Genomic DNA, 21034 nt, shown 5'->3' on the forward strand with positions numbered 1-21034 from the left:
TATTGCAGAGCACTCAGAAAGAGTCAAGCACTTAATAACATTCCAAACCAGGCCAGGCACAGCAAATCTGCTAAGCGTTATGGAGAATTTCTCTGGGTTTTCAAGTCCCAGTGAAAATGTGTAAAGCCTAGATCATTTCCTTTATGTGAACTTTAAGTTAGTGTGCGCATAAATAAATAAAGGCTATATGATTTTTTCCAGACAGAGGAATAGAACTCAGAATTTCACCTATAAACATTTTTACACCATTATTTGCACATATTTCTCAGACTCTTATTTTTAACTATTTACTCTCAGGTAGGGAATAACAAAAACAATAAAAAGTAAACAGCTAAAAGATGCTTGCTCCTTGGAAGGAAAGTTATGACCAACCTAGATAGCATATTAAAAAGCAGAGACATTACTTTGCCAACAAAGATCCATCTAGTCAAGGCTATGGTTTTTCCAGTAGTCATGTATGGATGTGAGAGTTGGACTATAAAGAAAGCTGAGCACTGAATAACTGATGCTTTTAAACTACGGTGTTGGAGAAGAGTCTTGAGAGTCCCTTGGACTGCAAGGAGATCCAACCAGTCTATCCTAAAGGAGATCAGTCCTGGGTGTTCATTGGAGGGACTGATGTTGAAGCTGAAACTCCAATACTTTGGCCAGCTGATGCGGAGAGCTGACTCATTGGAAAAGACTGATGCTGGGAAAGATTGAGGGCAGGAGGAGAAGGGATCGACAGAGGATGAGATGGTTGTATGGCATCACTGAGACAGTGGACATGGGTTTGGGTGGACTCTGGTAGTTGGTAATGGACAGGGAGGCCTGGTGTGCTGCAATTCATGGGGTTGCAAAGAGCCGGACATGACTGAACGATTGAACTGAATAGAAATACCTAAACTGTCTGAACAAATCTGTACCCATATTAAATCTACTCATCTTTCCTGGCAGTCATTTGTTAAAACAAACAAACAGAAAGATAGGAAAAATGGGTAAGGATCAAATAATCAATCAGCATACATATTTTGGAAACCTTACCTGACTTAACTATTCTAGACACCCTGGAGCCAACTCACATGTAAAGTCAGGCTCTTGTCTTTACAGAGGTTACAACTCAGTGTTAAAAACAGAATGACTACGAGTTCAATGGAATGAAAAATACAAAAATATGGTGTGGAACTGACGCATGTGTGTGTGTGTATAAGCAATTGTCTTACATAAGGCAGGCAGACATATAACTGTACTTCTTTTTTAACAGTCAGAGTAGCACAGAATGAAAAACAAGAAAATCCCATATCAGGAATTTCTTTCCAAAGCTATTTCAGCCACAATATTTGAAGTATAGATGGCCTTAATTATAGAGAAGGGATACATGTATTTGGTAAGAATGGAAACAGAAATGCCATATAAAAACAAAATTGATAAGATTTAATAAATGGTGGTCATTTTTAACAGTGACCAGGCTTCTTCAGTCTTCCAAGGAAACGTAAATAAAAACAAAAATAAAAAAATGGGATCTAATTAAACTTACAAGCTTTTTATTTGTGAACCATGGCTTCCCTGGTGGCTCAGATAGCAAAGAATCTGCCTACAATTCAAGAGACCTGGGTTCAATCCCTGGGTCAGGGAATGGCAACCCACTCAAGTATTCTTGCCTGGAGAATTCCATGGACAGAAGAGCCTGGCAGGCTACAGTCCATGAGGTCACAAAGAGTTGGACACAACTGAATGACTATCACTTTCACGAGATTGACAAGGGCTTAATTTCCAAAATATACAAACAGTTCATACAACTGAATAATAATAAAAAAACAACCCAGTGAAAAAATGGGCAGAAGACTTATAAAGACATTTCTTCAAAAAGATGCTCAATATCACTAATTATTAAAGAATTGCAAATCAAAACTACAGTAAGGTTGCTTCCATGTTCTGGCAACTGTGACTAGTGCTGCAATGAATATTGTGTTGCAAGGGTCTTTCGGAAGTATGATTTTCTCTGAGCATATGTCTAGAGACTGTAATACGAAGTGAAGGAGGTCAGAAAGAGAAAAATGCTGTAATATTAAAGCATATATGTGGAATCTAGAAAAATCATATAGATGATCTTACTTGAAAAGCAGAAATGCAGACAGAAAGGGAGAACAAAGTATATGGACACCAAGGGGAGAGACAGGGGAGTGGGATGAATTGGGGAATTGGGATTGACATATATACACTATTGATACTATGTATAAATTAGATAACTAATGAGAAAAAGATTAAAAACAACTATAATGAAGTACAACCTCACATCAGTTAGAATGTCCATCATTAAAAGTCTACAAATAGCAAATGCTGGAGAGGGTGTGGAGAAAAGAGAACCCTCCTACACTGTTGGGGGGGATACAAGTTGGTACAGTCACTAAGAAAAACAGTATGAAGATTCCTCAGAAAACTAAAAATAGAATTGCCATATGATCCAGCAATCTCACTCTTAGGCATGCTGCTGCTGCTGCTGCTAAATCGCTTCAGTCGTGTCCAACTCTGTGTGACCCCGTAGACGGCAGCCCACCAGGCTCCCCCGTCCCTGGGATTCTCCAGGCAAGAACACTGGAGTGGGTTGCCATTTCCTTCTCCAATGCATGAAAGTGAAGAATGAAAGTAAAGTCGCTCAGTCGTGTCCGACTCTGAGCGACCCCATGGACTGCAGCCCACCAAGCTTCTGCATCCATGGGCTTTTCCAGGCAAGAGTACTGGAGTGGGGTGCCATTGGCTTCTCTGCTCTTAGGCTTATATCTAGACAAAATTGTAATTTAAAAAGATACATGCACCCTTATGTTCAAAGCAGCACTATTCACAATAGCCAGGACATGGAAAAAAACCTAAATGTCCATCAACAGATGAATAGATAAAGAAGATGTACGTATATTAATATATCAATACAACAGAATACTACTCAGCCTCTACCATTTGCAGCATAACTAGAGATGATCACACTAAATGAAGTCAGAAAGAGAAATACAATTCCTACATGATATCACATATCTGGAATCTAAAATATGACACAAATGAATCCATCTAAGAGGGAAGGGTTGGCAGAGGGATGAAGTGGGAGTTTGGGGTTAGCAGATGCAAACTGGTATCCATAGAATGGATAGTCAAGGTCCTACTCTACAACACAGGGAACTACATTCAGTATCCTGTGAAAAACTGTAATGGAAAAGAGCATGAAAAAGAATAGACATATATGTATAATGGAGTCACTTTGCTGTATAACAATAATGAACACAATATTGTAAATCACTATACTTCAATTAAAAACACACACACATACCAAAAAAAAAAACAAAAAACAAAAAAAAAACCCAGAGAAAAGGCTTCAAAAGGGTGATACTTTTCCAAATCAACAAAAGATGGTCTAAGGAAAATTTTGTACCTGCCTTGCCAGAATTCTTAAAATGCCCAAAGAGAAAGTAGTCCAAGTAAGAAAAATTGGCCTAAATAATTTTAAATGATGCATTTTTACCTAAAATTGATCAACTTCTCTAATATATAGAAACATACAGTGAAAAACAAATCTTAGAAATGAAACTTCAAGTAGTTTTACATCCAGATTCATCTTTCCAGCCTTGTATTAGCTCATTCGTATGTTTTACCTTAGCTGCTTTCTCTGGGTCACATATATGTCCTATTTCATCAACATCCCCCAAACTATGTGCATCTTCACACTTGTATCCCTGCCTTTTTGCTATGCAAGTTTTTATGCCTGGAATACTCTTATCCTAAAATGCAACTGACTTCTACATCCCTTTCCTCACGGACCAGCCCAGACAACCATTATATGAATCTCTTCCTGATGCCTTCTTGCCACTCACTCATTCTTCTGGAAAGAAGCAAACATGCCCTTTCCTGGGATCACTTTGAACATATTCCTAATATTATGTTAATTTCCAGATTGCTCTAGGTCTATACAGTTAGTTATGTTCATAGTTTTGCCTACTCCTGAGACTTGAATTCTTTGAAGACAGGCATCCTGGTTTTCCTAGATTTGTATTCTTGAAGTACAGTATAGTGTGTGTCAGTTAGCTAGGAGTTGATAAACAATAAAGGACTAAAAAAGAGAGAATATATTTTAAAATGAGGCATTATAGTCTAGAGAGGAAAAAAGAGAGGTCATCTCATATTAGTATTCATACCAGTTTTGAAATTCACTTTCTATTTTAATCTCTCTCTCTTTGAAACTTAAAGCTAAAAAAATATTCTTTCTAGGTCATAGGACTGGCAGAGTGGCTGTGAGTGCCTTGATGTTTTCTGGGATAAAGTTTGTAGGCATATACCTATAAAAACACTGAAGAAAAGACAGGGAAAGATGATATTTTTATTAAGTGAATGATAAAATATGTATCAATGCATATTTGCATATGGAAAAATCATAAAACCAATTTCTACTAAAAAGTACCCTTTGCTTCAACATTTAAGCCACCAATTAATTTTAATTTACTCAAGGGGCATCTAGATTATTCATTCTCTAGGTCTTTGGCTTCCTCACCTTCTTCCTATTGCTGCCCAGATTTTGTTAATTTTACTGTTTCTTAATATGGCAGACTATAGGTGATGTTGGTGGAGGGGGAACAGGAAAATTTGAAATTAATCAGTTTTTTCCCCAAGGGCTTGATTTGGACAAATATTTGAGGATTTAAATATATTGATTACTTCTGAAATGTTTAGAATTGGGCACTTTTATTCATCATATTGAGTATAGACTCAGGCATACTAGAAATAACGCCTCTCTTGTCTTTCTGGATATTTAAAAATATTTCAAATTCAGTACCTGCTGGTCTGGTGGTATACTTAGTCTCCAGTAGAGATAACCTTGGGGCCTCATTGCAGTTATATCAAACTTGCAGGATCATATTCACTGATACCATACTGGGGGTTTTTGTAGGAGAGCCTTCTAATCTTGTACCTGTTCTTACAGTTTCCCTGCCTACATGTGTCATTCAGTTTCAGCTTCTGCTGTTTCTGTGCCAAGTTTGCAGAACAGGAATCTTGGTAGAGACTTGAGACCTCTGATCACGTCCAGCTATTCCCCCCTGGGCCTTGCTGCCTACCAGGCAGTCAGAGTGCCCGTTCACACCCTAGGCCCTGGCCAGGATAGGCCAATATACCTCTCTTGTCCTCTTAATCCTCTCAGCATGCAGGATCTCTTTCTAATTTCAAATAATTCTTTCTCTTTTAAGTTTCTTAAAGACATCTGTCTCTACCTATAACTCTCATTTCCTCCTGGGCTTTAGGTTTGTGAAACAAAAGCCAGGAATTGTTTTGCAGAAAGCTATTTTTGCTGCTTTCCACTCTGCTACAAACTCACTGCAATAAACAGTGTCTCACCTGTTTAAAATAGGAGAAAGAAAAGGTGAGAATAAAAGGAGAGATATTTTATCTCAAAACAGTATCCAACTATAATAAGTATAAGAGTTGCTAAGTGGAAGAATCAATTTATCTTGTTTCCAGAATCATTAATCATGAATTGCAGAGTCTCTTCCCCACAACCTGCTTTTCCCTGAAAACACAAAAATTTGGCTCCCATAAAGAAATTAAGGAAACAAGGAAGTATTTGGCTCCCATGAAGAAGGAAACAAGAAATTAAGGAAACTATGAAATCATATCAATTCCATTTCTTACATTTCTTTAAAATACAACCAATGATGTGTAAAATTATATCATTATTATATGAATATGAGTTGTTAATTAATATCTCCTCTAATAGTTAATTAGAAAGTTCTTGCTTGGCAAATTTTGATATTACTTTTCATTCCCTTAGGCAACATATATCTCTCACTATGGAGCATGTTTTTGGCCCAGATTATGATGCTTGTCTTGGCAAATAGAGAGTTATAAATCTAATGATCAATTGTTCATTACGACTGCTCCTCTCTCTATCAGAAATATTGGGCTTCAGAAGGAAGTTACTTTAAAAAAAAAGAGAAAATACATCAGAATCTTGATACCTAAAAGAAAAATTATAATATCTTCCTCTAAGAAGAACTCAGAAAAGTGGAAGTGATCTTATTTTACAGATAAGGAAACTAAACATGAAGAAAGTGAAATTGTTGTCATATGACTATTTGATGGAAGAAAAGGAACAAAACCCTTCTTATTTACTACCATCATCAACATTTTAGGCTTTATAAAACACTTTCATATGCTGTGAATTTTCTATCTAAACTGCATAATTCTCTAATTATGCCTTACTTTACCTTCATTTATATATCACGAAATAAAGTCAGTTACTAAATAAGAAGCTAAAGCCCACATAGCAAGAAGGTTGGTCTCTGATTTCAAATACCGTGTTATTTGCAGTAAATGATCAGGATTTTTCTAGATTATAGATTTTTACCAGACTATGTGATTGTCCATTTCAAGTACTATTATATAAAATAAGAATTGCTGGTTTAGACAATACCCACTTTGGTAACCACATCTACCCACACACATCCTCCTTGGGCAGGACACACAGGATGGGTGGCATGCTCATGTGTGACCCAAGGTTATGTATAATTATCAGTTGGCACACTGACTTTATCGTCTTCTGTTCCAAACAAGAAAGCACCCAGAGTGAGCCAAACCATGAGATTAAAGTACAGTTCTCCAGAGTCCAAGTCCACCCAGGCATTTTGAGACCGAGTGCTAGTTAGGGTCTAACTATAAAGTCACAGGGAAGATTCCACACACTCCTCATTTAGGACCTCAGGTTTCCCAAAACTCAAGCTTGTTAATTCACTGGAAAGACTCACAGAACTCACTGGCTCCTGTTATACTCACAGATAGCCTTATTATCAGGGGGGTACAAGTTAGAATCAGCCAAAGGAAGAGGCACAGGGGGAGGATCCTGAACGCAAAGCTTTCCTTGTCCTCAGGATGTGCTGCCTCCCTTGGCACTGATGTGCAATAATACAGAGTGTACTGCCAACCTAAAAAGCTCATGCAAGCTTCGTACCCAGAGTTGTTACTGGGCTTCATAACGTAAATATGATTGTTTGACTGATTACCCAAATAGTTAAACTCTGTCTTCGACCGCCCTCAATGCCCCCAAAAGTTGGACAGATATCACCTGATCAAACAGGTTTACTAGGAATCTTCTTGTTAGCATAAATCTGTCAGGTGTGGTCTGAGAATTCCATCATGAGTAACAAAGACACTCCTACCAATCAGGAATAGAGTGACATAAGAAGAGAGAGATTACTCCCAGGAGTCAGGAACAAAGACCAGACCTCTCTTCTGGAAAGACCTAAATCTTTACTACACAAAAGGTATCAGAATAAAATAAAGTACTAACATTACTTCAGGGAGAGCTTTGAATTCTTTCTTGGTTTATTTTAATAAATGAGTCAGTCACAAACCTCAGCATGCTAATTTATCAGTAAACAAATTACGTCATACCTCACAAATGATCGTTATGCAGCCATTCAGTGTGTCTGCAGTGGAGTGAGAGCCACTGCTCCAATCACTCGAGAACTCACTGCATTTCCTTTCCTCTGCACTCAGGCTCACACTGGAATCTCTTCATTGAAAGCACTTCTCAGGATTTTCCAGGTGGTCCAGAGACTAAGACTCCGCGCTCCCACTGCAGGGTACCCAGGTTCAGTCCCTGCTCAGGGAGCTAGATCCCACAAGCTGCAACTAAGACCCAGCACAGCCAAATACATAAGTAAAATTTTTAAAAGGAAAAGAAAGCACTTCTCAACACCACAGTCTACATAAGAAAAAACTCTTATTCTCACATTAAGGTGAGGGTCAATTTTCATCTCCCTCTTTAGATTATCCCCAACCTTCTCAGGTAACACTGTCTTCTATGAGCTGGGGGGATACCAATATTGGCAAAGCTTGGTCCTCCTCTAAGACACAAGCAGTCCATTATTCCCCTGAAGACTGAGACAATGTGAAGATAAGTACCATTTCATATTCATTTTTGTGTCTTCAGTGCATAATATTCAACTAATATTTGTTAAATTTACCTGTAATGATAAGCAGCTGTGATGTGGTAGACATTGAAGGACGATTATAGATTCTTGAAGGGCAGGCTGACATGATGAACACAGGGTTTAGAGAGATGCATCTGACATAGTTTACAAGATGAACTGGAGGTGAATGGACTACAGGAAGGTCAACAAGCTAGGGGGCTCTTGCAGGTATTTGGAACAACAGTCCTAACCAATGACATTTCAAAGGCAGGCCTCTACTTGACTTGCATAAATTAAGAAAACTAACTCAGTAAATCAGTAATGTCAATCATTGGCAAAACTTCATCCTTTCCCATGTGGGGCATAGATAGGTCCAGGACACAGTAGCCTCTGTTTGACCACTGTTCTCTGAAGGGACAGGTGTGAGCTGTCATTAGCCAACACTCACAGCAGCTATCACAGGATATCATGTGTGAGATGGGAGCAGTGGCTAAAAAAGAAGAGTGAGTCACCAACAGTATTTACTGTTGTCCCATTTGAAACACTCAGATCCACCACTTGCTTCTTAATTCAATTTTCTCAATTTGGGCACAGTTTCTCAAGATTTTCTGGTTAATCACAATTTCTGGGGAAACTTACAAGAAGAGATAGAAGAAAACTACAGTTCTCACGGCACCATTGGTCCTAAGTCTAGGATTAGTAATAGATCTTCCTCTCCTCTTGGTCTAGGTGATTTGCCTGGCAGCATAGACCCAAAGGGATCTAAGTTCTGATTATCTTCTCAAGATTACAACTGGGCTTGGGCATAACAACAAATGTTCTCCAATGAATGACCTGAGTGTCAAATATATTCCTTCCCATCCTGATTTGTAACATTAATCCTACTTCCTCATGATGACCAGCATCAATTACACCTGCCAGAGATAATATATATATATTTTTCAATACTGGTTTACTGGCACAAGAAATGCAAAGTGTTAAGATGGTAGCTATAGCATAAAAGTTCAGTAAACACATCCCTTCCCTTGGAATCAGAAACTCTAGACCTACAGAGTCTAAAGTTAAAAAGACAGGGAACAAAATTTCCAAAGTAGTCAGTAGGTGAATGGTAAGCAGACCACTTCTACTTCTACTCTGTTTCATGAACCCATATATTCTATTTGCGGGGGAAGGGATATGGTACCATATCGGAGAAGGCGATGGCACCCCACTCCAGTACTGTTGTCTGGAAAATCCCATGGATGGAGGAGCCTGGTAGGCTGCAGTTCATGAGGTTGCTAAGAGTCAGACACGACTGAGTGATTTCACTTTCACTTTTCACTTACATGCATTGGAGAAGGAAATGGCAACCTACTCCAGTGTTCTTGCCTGGAGAATCCCAGGGATTGGGGAGCCTGGTGGGCTGCCATCTATGGGGTCGCATAGAGTTGGACACGACTGAAGTGACTTAGCAGCAGCATGGTACCATATAATGATCATTGATTTAATGTATATGCCATATCTTGAAGACTTCCTCCTTATCCTTGAAGGATGTCACTTCAGGTAAGCTGTCAGGAGACCATTCGATCACTTTATCAGAAAGGCAGCTTCTGAATGTCATGGAATGTTTAGGACCAGTGGATCTCACAGTCATGTGTCTAAACCATGCTTCCTTCGCCATAAAATGAGTTCCTCAATTTAAGACAATATTATGATAGACCCTATGTCAATCTCTCATATGCTCTGTGAGTCCTTGGAGGGTTCTGGTAGTGTTACTCTAGTCAGGAAGACAAACTCATGCAGATACAGGTCAGTTAAAGTCATGATGGAATAGTCCCCTTTCTAGGATATAAAGGGCCTAGTGTAATTAGCTTGTCATCAGTTTTCGGTTGGTACCATGTGGGGAATTCAATACTGAGTTCTGTTACTGACAGGTTGTTGTCAGCAGTGGTAGCTAGATCAGCTTCTGTAAGAAGATCCCTGTGCTTTTAGGTCCTTATATAGCTTCCATCTTTCTTCCTTTGCTTACCCTATTCATGTTCCCATTGTTTAAGCACTGAATAGGGCAAGGAGAGAGGCTGGCTGAAACTTACTGGTCAAATCCTTCTGTGGCCTAATTATTCCATGCCTCTTTTTCAGTAGATGTCTTCTGAACAGTAATATGTGGTACAGAGATCATAATACTTTTTGCTTTTACCCATACAGCCAGCTACTTGCTTATTACTTTGAACTGCCTTTTTCTGGTCTTGGAATCTTGCTCCTCTCAATGGCCCTGACCAGCAAGCTAAGTCATTCGCCACTGCCCATGAGACTGTAACCTAAGGCAACTTTTCATGCCACTCAAAGAAAATGAACAGAAGTACAGCTCAAAGATCTGCTCTTTGGGAGGATATCCCTCCATTTTGGTCACTTGGGGTTATTTATTCTAAGTAAGGCCTATGGTGCAACAGCAGTCCATTTTCTGCCTCTACCCTGTCACCACACCATTCACAAGCCAAGCTCAGGCTCTTTGTCCTTTGCACAGTTCCTTGAGTTAATGACCAAAGATCCCTTTATGAAAAAAAGGAGAAAGCACTTCTATATACAGGCTGCAGTATTTCAGGGCCCTTCCTCACAAAGATCTTGCCTCCCCTTTGCTTGATGAGTTCTTGGTCTTAGAACTGGTATAAATCTGGGAACTGAGTGAAGGATGGAGACTATTCATGAGGGCACCTGATCTCAGACTTCTGCTCATTCATTCTTTATCTCTTCTTTTTATGTATTAGGCAGTTCTCATTGCTGGTTCATCTTTCTTGTCTTTAGAATCATGTTCTATGAGCCACCGCAATAAGTTTCTAAAGGTCATCAGCACCCCACTCCTATCCCCCCAATTGCCATTCCAGGTACTGCCCATTTAACCTTGCTTCCATTTAAGGTAATTCTGTCCACCCTGTTTCTGAAGTTAAGTGCTGCCCCTAGCTTCTGATATTCTAGATCCCATCATGGGTGGACCCTTGGTACTAGGGAGCATCTCCTACTACTAGTACAAAAGATGGCCACTACCAGATATTCAACATGCTGCTATGCTTCCTCACCAGCATGTTCTTTATCACCTTAGCAAAATTCTGGCAAATTTAAAAACTCAGCAAGGATCACAGGACTGGAAAAAGGTCAATTGTCATTCCAATCCCAAAGAAGGGAAATGCCAAAGAATGTTCAAACTAGTGCACAATTGTCCTCATTTTGCATGTTAGTAAGGTAAAGCTCAAAAACCTGCAAGCTAGGCTTCAGCAGTACATGAACCAAGAGCTTTCAGATTAACAAGCTGTATTTAGAAAACTTAGAGGAACCAGAGGTCAAATTGCCAACATCTGTTGGATCATAGAAAAAGCAAGAGAATTCCAGAAAAACGTCTGCTTCGTTGACTACACAAAAGCCTCTGACTGTATGGATCACAACAAACTGTGGAAAATTCTTAAAGAGATGGGAATATCAGACCACCTTACCTGTCTCCTGAGAAACCTGTTTGAAGGTCAAACAGCAACATGGATCCAGACATGGAGCAAGGGACTGGTTCAAAATTGGTAAAGAAGGACAAGGTGGCTATATACTGTCACCCTGCTTATTTAATCTATATACAGAGGGTATCATGTAAAATGCTGAGGCTGGATGAATCACAAGCTGGAATCAAGATTGTCAAGAGAAATATCAACAACCTCATATATGCAGATACCACTCTAATGGCAGAAAGTAAAGAGAAACTAAAGAGCCTCTTAATGAGGGTGAAAGAGGAAAGTGAAAAAGTTGGTCTAAAACTTAACATTCAAAAACTAAGGTCATGGCATCTGGTCCCATCACTTCATGGCAAATAGTAGGGGAAAAAGTGGAAACAGTGGCAAGTCTTATTTTCTTGGCTCCAAAATTACTGCAGACAGTGACTGCAGCCATAAAATTAAAGGACACTTTCTCCTTGGAAGGAAAGCTATGACAAACCTATACAGCATATTAAAAAGCAAAGACATCACTTTGTCAACAAAGGTCCATATAGTCAAAGCTATGGTTTTTCTAGTAGCCATGTACAGATGTGAGAATTGGACCATAAAAAAATTGATGCTTTCAAACTGGGTACTGGATAAGACTTTTGAGAGTCCCCTGGACAGCAAGGAGATCAAACCAGTCAATCCTAAAGGAAATCAATCCAGAATAATCATTGGAAGGACTGATGCTAAAGCTCTAGTACTTTGGCTACCTGATATGAAGAGCCAACTCATTGGGCAGGACCCTGAGGCTGGGAAAGATTGAAGGCAAAAGGAGAAGAGGGTGGCAGAGGATGAGATGGTTAGATAGCATCCTGGACTCAATGGACATGAATTTGAGCAACTCCAGGACACAGTCAAGGACAGGGAAGCCCAATGTGCTGTAGTCCATGGGGTTACAAAGGGTCAGACACAACTTAGCAGCTGAACAACAACAACAAAAATTCTAGCATGAGGTGATGGATTTGTGGCTGATAAAAACAGGTTATCTGAGAAATTAGATTGAATTTATGCAGCATTTTTCCGGAAAGAGAGAGAGAGAGACCTTGTACATTCCACTTATTAGAAATGTTCTCTCTGTGGTTGGACAGGAATAATTCATGAGGCTTTTTCCATGACTTGAGGGGAAAATTTCATAATACTATATAATTTTATTTTCTATTATTCTAAGTTTAGAAAGCATCCTTCTGATTATTCATTTAGTTTCCAGATACCTTGATAATGAAGGATGGTGCCCAGAATAGCAGGCGTATGGTTCTATTATCTGAAGCTCCCCAGTAGCTGATGAATTCAGATTTCTAGGCCTGAAAAACTTAGTGCCAGCAGCAACAGGAAGCGATTCATTTGATACAAGATAGACCAGAGTTCTCTATTTCCAAAAGTGCTCAGGCAGAGGTGAAGAACCATCTGTCTTGGGTGTTGTAGAGGCTATTTTTACATCTAGTGGAAAGAGATGCTTTATGAGTAGGGTTTGCCCTACTTGTGGGGCCTATGACATTTGACAGCATTCATTTTAAAACCACCATTTAATCTTTGAAAAATCATGTGCTACTGCTAAAGGTTCTGTCTTCTGTTACTGCTGCTGCTAAGTCGCTTCAGTCATGTCCGACTGTGTGTGACCCCATAGACGGCAGCCCACCAGGCTCCTCTGTCCCTGGGATTCTCCAGGCAAGAATATTGGAGTGGGTTGCCATTTCCTCCTCCAACGCATGAAAGTGAAAAGTGAAAGTGAATCGCTCAGTCATGTCAGACTCTTCACGACCCCATGGACTGTAGCCTACCAGGCTCCTCCGTCTGTGGGATTTTCCAGGCAAGAGTACTGAAGTGGGTTGCCATTGCCTTCTGTTACTAAACATCCTGATTTCCTCTAAAACCTCTCCCGATGGATTCCTAAGATTCAACTTTGACACTCCAGCAGCCTTATGAGATGTTACAAATGCATTGTCTCCGGATGGTGTTGAACATCAGGACATCCAACTCTGAGGATCTAGAGTGCAGCTGCTCTCCCAGCATTAGAGGGAGGCTTATTACACTATTTTCTATTGGGAGGGATATGTAAGAAAAGGGGTGTGTGTGTGCGTGTACATGTGTGCTTAGCTGTGTCCAATTCTTTGAGGCCTCATGGACTGCAACCAGCCAGGCTTCTCTGTCCATAGGATTATCCCTGATGAGAATATTGGATTGGTTTGCCATTTCCTACTCCAGGGGATCTTCCTGACCCAGGGATCAAACCCACATCTCTTGAATTTCCTGCACTGGCAGATGGATCCTTTACCACTAGCGCCACCCGGGATGCCCATTCAAAAAGATAAATGATCACTATAAAACTGAATATTCATTTGCTGTATAGATGTAAGCAGTTAGACATCAGACATACACTGAGAACATACTGAATTTATATATCAAGAAATAGAGCTGTTAATGGTGGCCGAGAGGAAAAAGCAGCAAAAGTAGGGACACAGTTATCATGAAAGATGTAAAAGTACTGGTGAATGGAGGAGCAGTCACGAAGAGCAGGAATGCTGTAGTCAGGTTGGTCTTGGTTCCATCCCAGATTCTATCACAGCAGGTTCTGCAAAGTTAGACAGTATAGGCAACAGCTTCGAGTCTGAGTCTTCGACTGAGGATGAAAAATTTACTATGTTGCTGTAAGGTTTAAATCGGATGACATACTTAAGGTCTTAACAGCATAATACTTACTTTATTATCAACAGTACCACCACGAATAAAATTCAGAAGCATAAGTAATTACAAAACCCTGTAAATACCTCACATCTAAAAATCATGGGTCTGATTGTACTTTTTGTATATGTGTCAGTAGGTAATTATTAACTTCACTGTTGTTATTTATAATGTATACTGTCTACTTGAAGACCTATTCCACTACCAACTTTACTTTTAAATAGAAACTATATATATAGTATATATCACATGTCATATATCATGGATATCATATATCATAGGCATGAATATGGGCTTCCTTGGTAGCTCAGGTCTCCTGCAGGCCTGCAATGCGGGAGACCTGGGTTAAATCCCTGGGTTGGGACGATCCCCTGGAGGAGGGCATGGCAACCCACTCCAGGATTCTCGCCTGGAGAATCCCCATGGACAGAGGAGCCTGGAGGGCTGCAGTCCATGGGGGTTGCAAAGAGTCAGAGATGACTGAGTGACTAAACACACGCACACATATGAACATATCACATACATAGAGATACTGACCACAGAAATATATATTGTTAAATTTGTAAAAATAATGATCTTTCTTTCCTTGGAGTCAGCTTCTCAATGATATCCATATCATAGCAAATATATAAATGCTATTTGTTTAGCTCACTGGAATCAGTTGGGAGTTTACTAAGATGACTGAGATGCACAGGAAGGTGCAGAATACTATGTCTGTCCCAGACCCCTGAAGATATTTGCAAGAGGGACCATAACACAAAATATGGTGGAAACATACAAAAATCATAGTCTGAGGCAGAATCCCAATCTCAACAGAAGGATAGAAACATTGCGGGTTTGTTTCTATAGCTCTCTTTCCTGATGGTCATACAGCATTTACTTAAATTTCAGTAGTAGCAGGGAGTTGCCAACTTTCTGAAGCAGTTATCTAATTCTTAAACAGTCTTATTTTGTGGAAAGTTTCTTACCATGTTTAGATCTGCAAACCCCAAACCTACCTTTTCCCCTGATAATTTGCTTTGCTAGTTCTGCTTTCTGTTGTGGCAACTCAGAAAAACCCTGCCTGCTCTTCTTCTTAGATACTAGATACTTTGTATAACTCCTTGGCTGCCCAACATTTGAACCCTTCCTCTGTTTAGAGAATTCACTGATTTGTGAATCTGATAGTGCGGAGGGGCAAAAGCATAAATATTTATTCCCAGTCTTCCTTAGCTCAACTTTGATGCTAGAGACCCAAGAAAAAACAATCCGCAGAAAAGGGACCGTAGCAGCAAGTAGTAGCAAGAGATCCTGAAGGATTGTGTCTCGAGGGGCAGCAGTACAGGAGAGCATCAGCGGTGTCCAGGGTTCAGAGCCAAGGTCACATCAGTACTCGCCATGAGATCACATGTCCAGTGGGGTGGTAGCACTATGCACTTACTGGGCTGGTTTTGTGGCATGATTTGGGATGGGATCCTGGCTGTTAACAAACCTTTCTTTGTGCCCAATTTCAAGCCTGGTTGTATAGCCTTATCAGTGATTTTGTGAACTACTCCATAATTTATTTTTCTGCCTAAACCAAAGTGCATTTCTGTTGCTTGCTACTAGCAGCCTTGGGTGATATGGCATGACAGCCATTCAGATAAGGACACATGCTGTGTCTTCCGTGGCCTTCTGCTCACTCTTTTCCAGACATATAGACAGTTTACACCTGTATCCTCAGAAACATATATTGTTTGCATTCATGCAAAGGTCTGAGGACTAACAACACTTTTAAGAAATCTTATAAATCTGAGATTTTTGAAACTGTTTATAATCTAGTTGTTTCTGCACATGAAATAAGATGATTGAACTGCTTAAATATAAAATATATACTGTATCCTCTTTCTGAAAATTCCTGTTCTCAGAGGACAGCAAGTTTTCCCAGGAATTTGCCCTTTGATGGTCTGTCAAGCTGTGGAATAAGATGAGACTATAACCTCTTATCATGAACACTGAAGAACTGGATGAGTATGAATGGAAGGAAGCTATAGATTAACTGGAGTTTTAAAATGACATTGCTCATGCATTCTTTATGTAAATTCTAATTAAAAAATAAGGGACACTGTGCTGAATGTTTTCTGAGTCCTTCAGTAATCTGAGTGCTTTACATATGACTTCTTATCATTCAAAAGATATTCCTGTGAAGAATTAAATCTTACTTTCAGGTAAGAAAACAGACTTAGAAAGGTTGAACAATTTACCTCCAGGTCTGAATGTTGGTGGATGGATTGGAACTCCACTTTGGTGGTTAAAACTCCAAAGCCAAAGCAAAATGAAAACAATGACGCACAAGCTCTTCCTCTATGCCACGTTGCTTCTTAAATGTGATCAGTTTGAAATGATTTCACGAATGAAATATTAGTTAAGACAGATTATCATATTCAATCTTGTTTTATTAAAATGAACTAAATGTATGTTTGTAACCCTGTATATGCATGCGTGTGTTTTTGTGTGTGTTTATGTGTAACACTAAGGTATTTTTGAACCATTCATATGGATTCAGACACATGTGAGTTTATACTACTTGGTCCCTACACTGAAATCTTTAAAACTGCTCTTGAAAATTCAACAAATTCAAAGTGGAATCAGGATTTAAGATTAAAAGTGTTTTACGCCATAGCTTTATATTTAATACATATTTTTACAACTGCAGGCATGCTCAGTCATGACCAACTCTTCACGGCCCCACGGACTGGGATTGTAGCCCTGCCAGACTCCTCTGTCTATGGGATTTCCCAGGGAAGGATACTGGAGTGGGTTACCATTTCTTTCTCCAGGGGAACTTCTTGACCCAGGGATCAAACCCAGTCTCCTGCATTGACAGGTGGACTCTTTATCCCTGAGACACCTGGGAAGCCCATGTTTTTACAACCGTAAGTGCCTAAAATTGCTTCAAATAAATCTTTATTTATTAATACTGAAAGACAAGTTCTACAGTGATAAACTAAGTACTTTAAAATTAAACAAAGACAATTTTAAAATTTCAAACAAAGTAAAGCAAAGAATTTCAGGAGGAAGAAGTAAATTCTATCTGGCTCTTTTGAATACACTATGATCTTCAGTGGACTCAATAGAGGACTTGGTCATAATAATGGCTGCCATGAATTAAATGAGTGACCTTGGGTAATTTCTTAGTCTCTTTGAACCTCAGCATCCTTATCTGTAAAATGAATAGGTTAAGCTGAATGGTCTCTTGCAGCCCTAATATGATTCTAAGAATCTCTGCATGTAACTGGAAAAACAACCAGTTAATTATTATACCCCTATTAATTTTATAAGTCAAAAATATATCCCTATTGTTAATTTTATTGTATACTAACTTAAAAGTCTCAGCAAAATTTGTTAATTTGAATAAGCAGGTTAAAAGGTCTTATTAATTTTCCATAAACTTAAACCTGTTATTTATTACTAGATGCAGTTATCTATTTAATCCATAGATTATGTGCAAATATGCATGTAACATGAAGGAAAATGTGTGTCTAAATGTCAAATATGCATGAATGAAAATCTGAGAGAATATAAAATCTGAGATAATATCTCAGAAAACAAAAACTGACTTTTTGTTCCAAAGGTAAAAATGCAGTTTCTTTTATGACAAAATAGTACTTGTTCATTGAGTAATACTGGAAATTTCAGATAAAACAAAAGCTTCCACAATTCTGTAAGACTAATAAAAGAGAGGCAAATTGTAGAACAATATTTATAGTGATTAATCATTTCTACAAGCAAGGAATAAAAAGAAATATAAGTAGATATAAGAATGAGTTCATAAAAATTATGAATGTCTTTCCATGTTAATAAATATTATTTAATGGCATTCTCAACTTTGCTTTTGACATCAATTGCTAATTTCTATACCCTTTTACAGTTTTAGCCAATCTAAGAGAGATTCACTCAAAGAGTAACCTAGATCTACAGCTAGAAAAGGTCTCATCTTTCCCACAACTTACCTCAACCTCTTCCTTGAGATTTCCTGACAGAAACCCCAGTGAATAAATGTGAAAATTAACTTCCGATGTAATAGAATATTTTTAAGGACTTTAAACATTCTCAACAATAGAGTGACATAATTTGAAAAATTTGATGTAACTTTTTGAATTTGGGACTTACAAAGTCAATCCCATGGAGCCTTACAAAATACTTGTATTATATCTAAACATAGTTAACTCAGTATGTACTGTATTTATTTAAGTATACTACATTAGCAACATATGCTTTGCTTAATTTCAAAACTGCTCATAAAACCATACAACATATAAATCAGAATGGACTTTAAAATAGCATATTATTACAAAACCCAAATGATCTTTATGTGTGTGTGTATGTGTAAGGGGATGGGGAACAGTGGATTTTAAAACCAACTTTTGGAGAGACAAAATGGCAGAGCAGAAGGATGTGAGCTCACCTCTTCTTATGAAAACACCACAGTAACAAGTAACTGATGAACAAGCATCAACCAAAAAAACACTGGAACCTACTCAAAAAAAAAAAAAAAAAAAAAAAAGATATCCTACATCCAAAGACAAAGAATAAGGCACAACAAGAGGGTAAAAGGGGCTCTCAGAAGCAATAAAATCAAATGCCATACCTGCCGTGTGGGAAATTCATAAACTGGAAAATAATTATACCACAGAAGTTCTCCCACAGGAGTGAAAGTTCTGAGCCCCAGATCAGGCTCCCCAGCCTGGAGGTCTGGCAATTGGAAGAGGAGCCCCCCAGGAATTCCACAGGACTGAGAGAAAAAAAAGCTCCACTCTTGGAGGATGCACGCAAAGTCTTATGCATACCAGCAACCAGGAGAAAAAGCAGTGACCTTATAAGAGTCTGGGCCATACCAACCAGCTAGTATTATTGGGACTCCTGAGGAGGCTGCTGTTGCTGCTGCTGCTAAGTCGCTTCAGTCGTGTCCGACTCTGTGTGACCCCAGAGATGGCAGCCCACCAGGCTCCCCCGTCCCTGGGATTCTCCAGGCAAGAACACTGGAGTGGGTTGCCATTTCCTTCTCCAATGCAGGAAAGTGAAAAGTGAAAGTGAAGTCACTCAGTCATGTCTGACTTTTAGAGACCCCATGGACTCTTCTGTCCATGGGATTTTCCAGGCAAGAGTACTGGAGTGGGGTGCCATTGCCTTCTCCCCTGAGGCAGGGGGCAGCTATGGCTCTCTGTGGGAACAAATACAGTGGCAGCAGTAGTTCTGGGGAATACTTATTGATGAGCCCTCCTAGAGGTGGCCAAGATGGTTGGATCGCATCACCAATTCAACGGACATGAACGTGAGCAAACTCCAGGAGATGGTGAGGCTCAGGGAACCCTGGCATGCTGCAGTCCATGGGATTGCGAAGAGTTAGACATGACATGGTGACTGACAACAACAACATATTAAAGGTAGGAAATCATCTACACATAAATATGATATCAACCCCAGCAATCATGAGGAGAGCACAAATGCAGGGTACTGGAAATGCATTTGAAATTAAAAGACCAGCAATTCAAAACCATCTTTTTATATAAGACTGCTATTCCAAAATCTCATGAAAAACACATGAAAAGATATTCAGCATCAGTAATTATTAGATAAATGCAAATAAAAACAACAGTAAGGTATCATTTCACAATGGTCAGAGTTACCATCATTAAAAAGTCTACAAAACAATAAACGGTAGGGAAGATGTGGAGAAAAGGGAACCCTCCTACACTATTAGTGAAAATGTAAATTGGTACAGCCACTATGGCTTGAGAGTCCCTTGGACAGCAAGGATATGAAACTAGTCAATCCCAAAGGAATTTAACCCCGAATATTCACTGAAAGGACTGATATTGAAGCTGAAGCTCTAGTACTTTGGCCACCAGATATGAAGAGCTGACTCATTGGAAAAGACCCTGATGCTGGGAAAGACTGAGTGCAAAAGAAGGGGCAGCAGAAAATGAGATGGTTAGATAGTATCACCAACTCAATGGACATGAATTTGAGCAAACTCAGGAAGACAGTGAAGGAAAGAAGACCCTGGCGTATTGTAGTCCATGGGGTCACAAAGAGTCAGACATGATTTAGCCACTATGGAGAACAGTATTAAAAAGAAAGAAAGCTAAAAACAGAGCTACTATATGATCCAGCAATCCCTTTCCCGAGCATATATCTGAAGGAAAATACAGTCTGAAAGGATGCATACACCCCAGTGTTCACTGTAGCACTGTTAACCGTAGCCAGACATGTGCTGTGCTATGCTAAGTCGCTTCAGTGGTGTCAGACTCTTTGCGACCCTATGGATGGTAGTCTGCTAGGCTCCTCTGTCCATGGGATTCTCCAGGCAAGAATACTGGAGTGGGTTGCCATCTTCTACTCCAGGGGATCTTCCCAACCCAGGGATCAAACCCACATCACTGATGTGCCCTGCATTGGCAGATGAGCGCCACCTGGGAATCCAGACATGGAAGCAACCTAAATGTCCATTGACTGATAAATGGATAAAGAAGCTGTGATACATATATACAATGGGATGTTGCTGCTGCTGCTGCTAAGTTGCATCAGTCATGTCCAACTCTGTGCGACCCCACAGACGGCAGCCCACCAGGCTCCCCCGTCCCTGGGATTCTCCAGGCAAGAACACTGGAGTGGGTTGTCATTTTCTTCTCAGCCATTAAAAAGAATGAAGTAATGCCATTTGTAGCGACATGGATGGACCTGGAGATTATCATACTAAGAGAAAGACAAATATCATATGATGTCACTTGTATGTAGAATCTAAGAAAATGATACAAATGAACTTATTTACAAAACAGAAACAAATTCACAGTCTTAGAAAACAAATTTATGGTTACCAGGGAGGAAGGATGAGGGTAGGAATAGACTGGGATTTGGGGATTGACATGTATACACTGCTATACTTAGAATAGATAACAAACAAGGACCTAC

The sequence above is a fragment of the Budorcas taxicolor genome, chromosome 6, assembly GCF_023091745.1.
Source record: "Budorcas taxicolor isolate Tak-1 chromosome 6, Takin1.1, whole genome shotgun sequence".
Classification (NCBI taxonomy): domain Eukaryota; kingdom Metazoa; phylum Chordata; class Mammalia; order Artiodactyla; family Bovidae; genus Budorcas; species Budorcas taxicolor.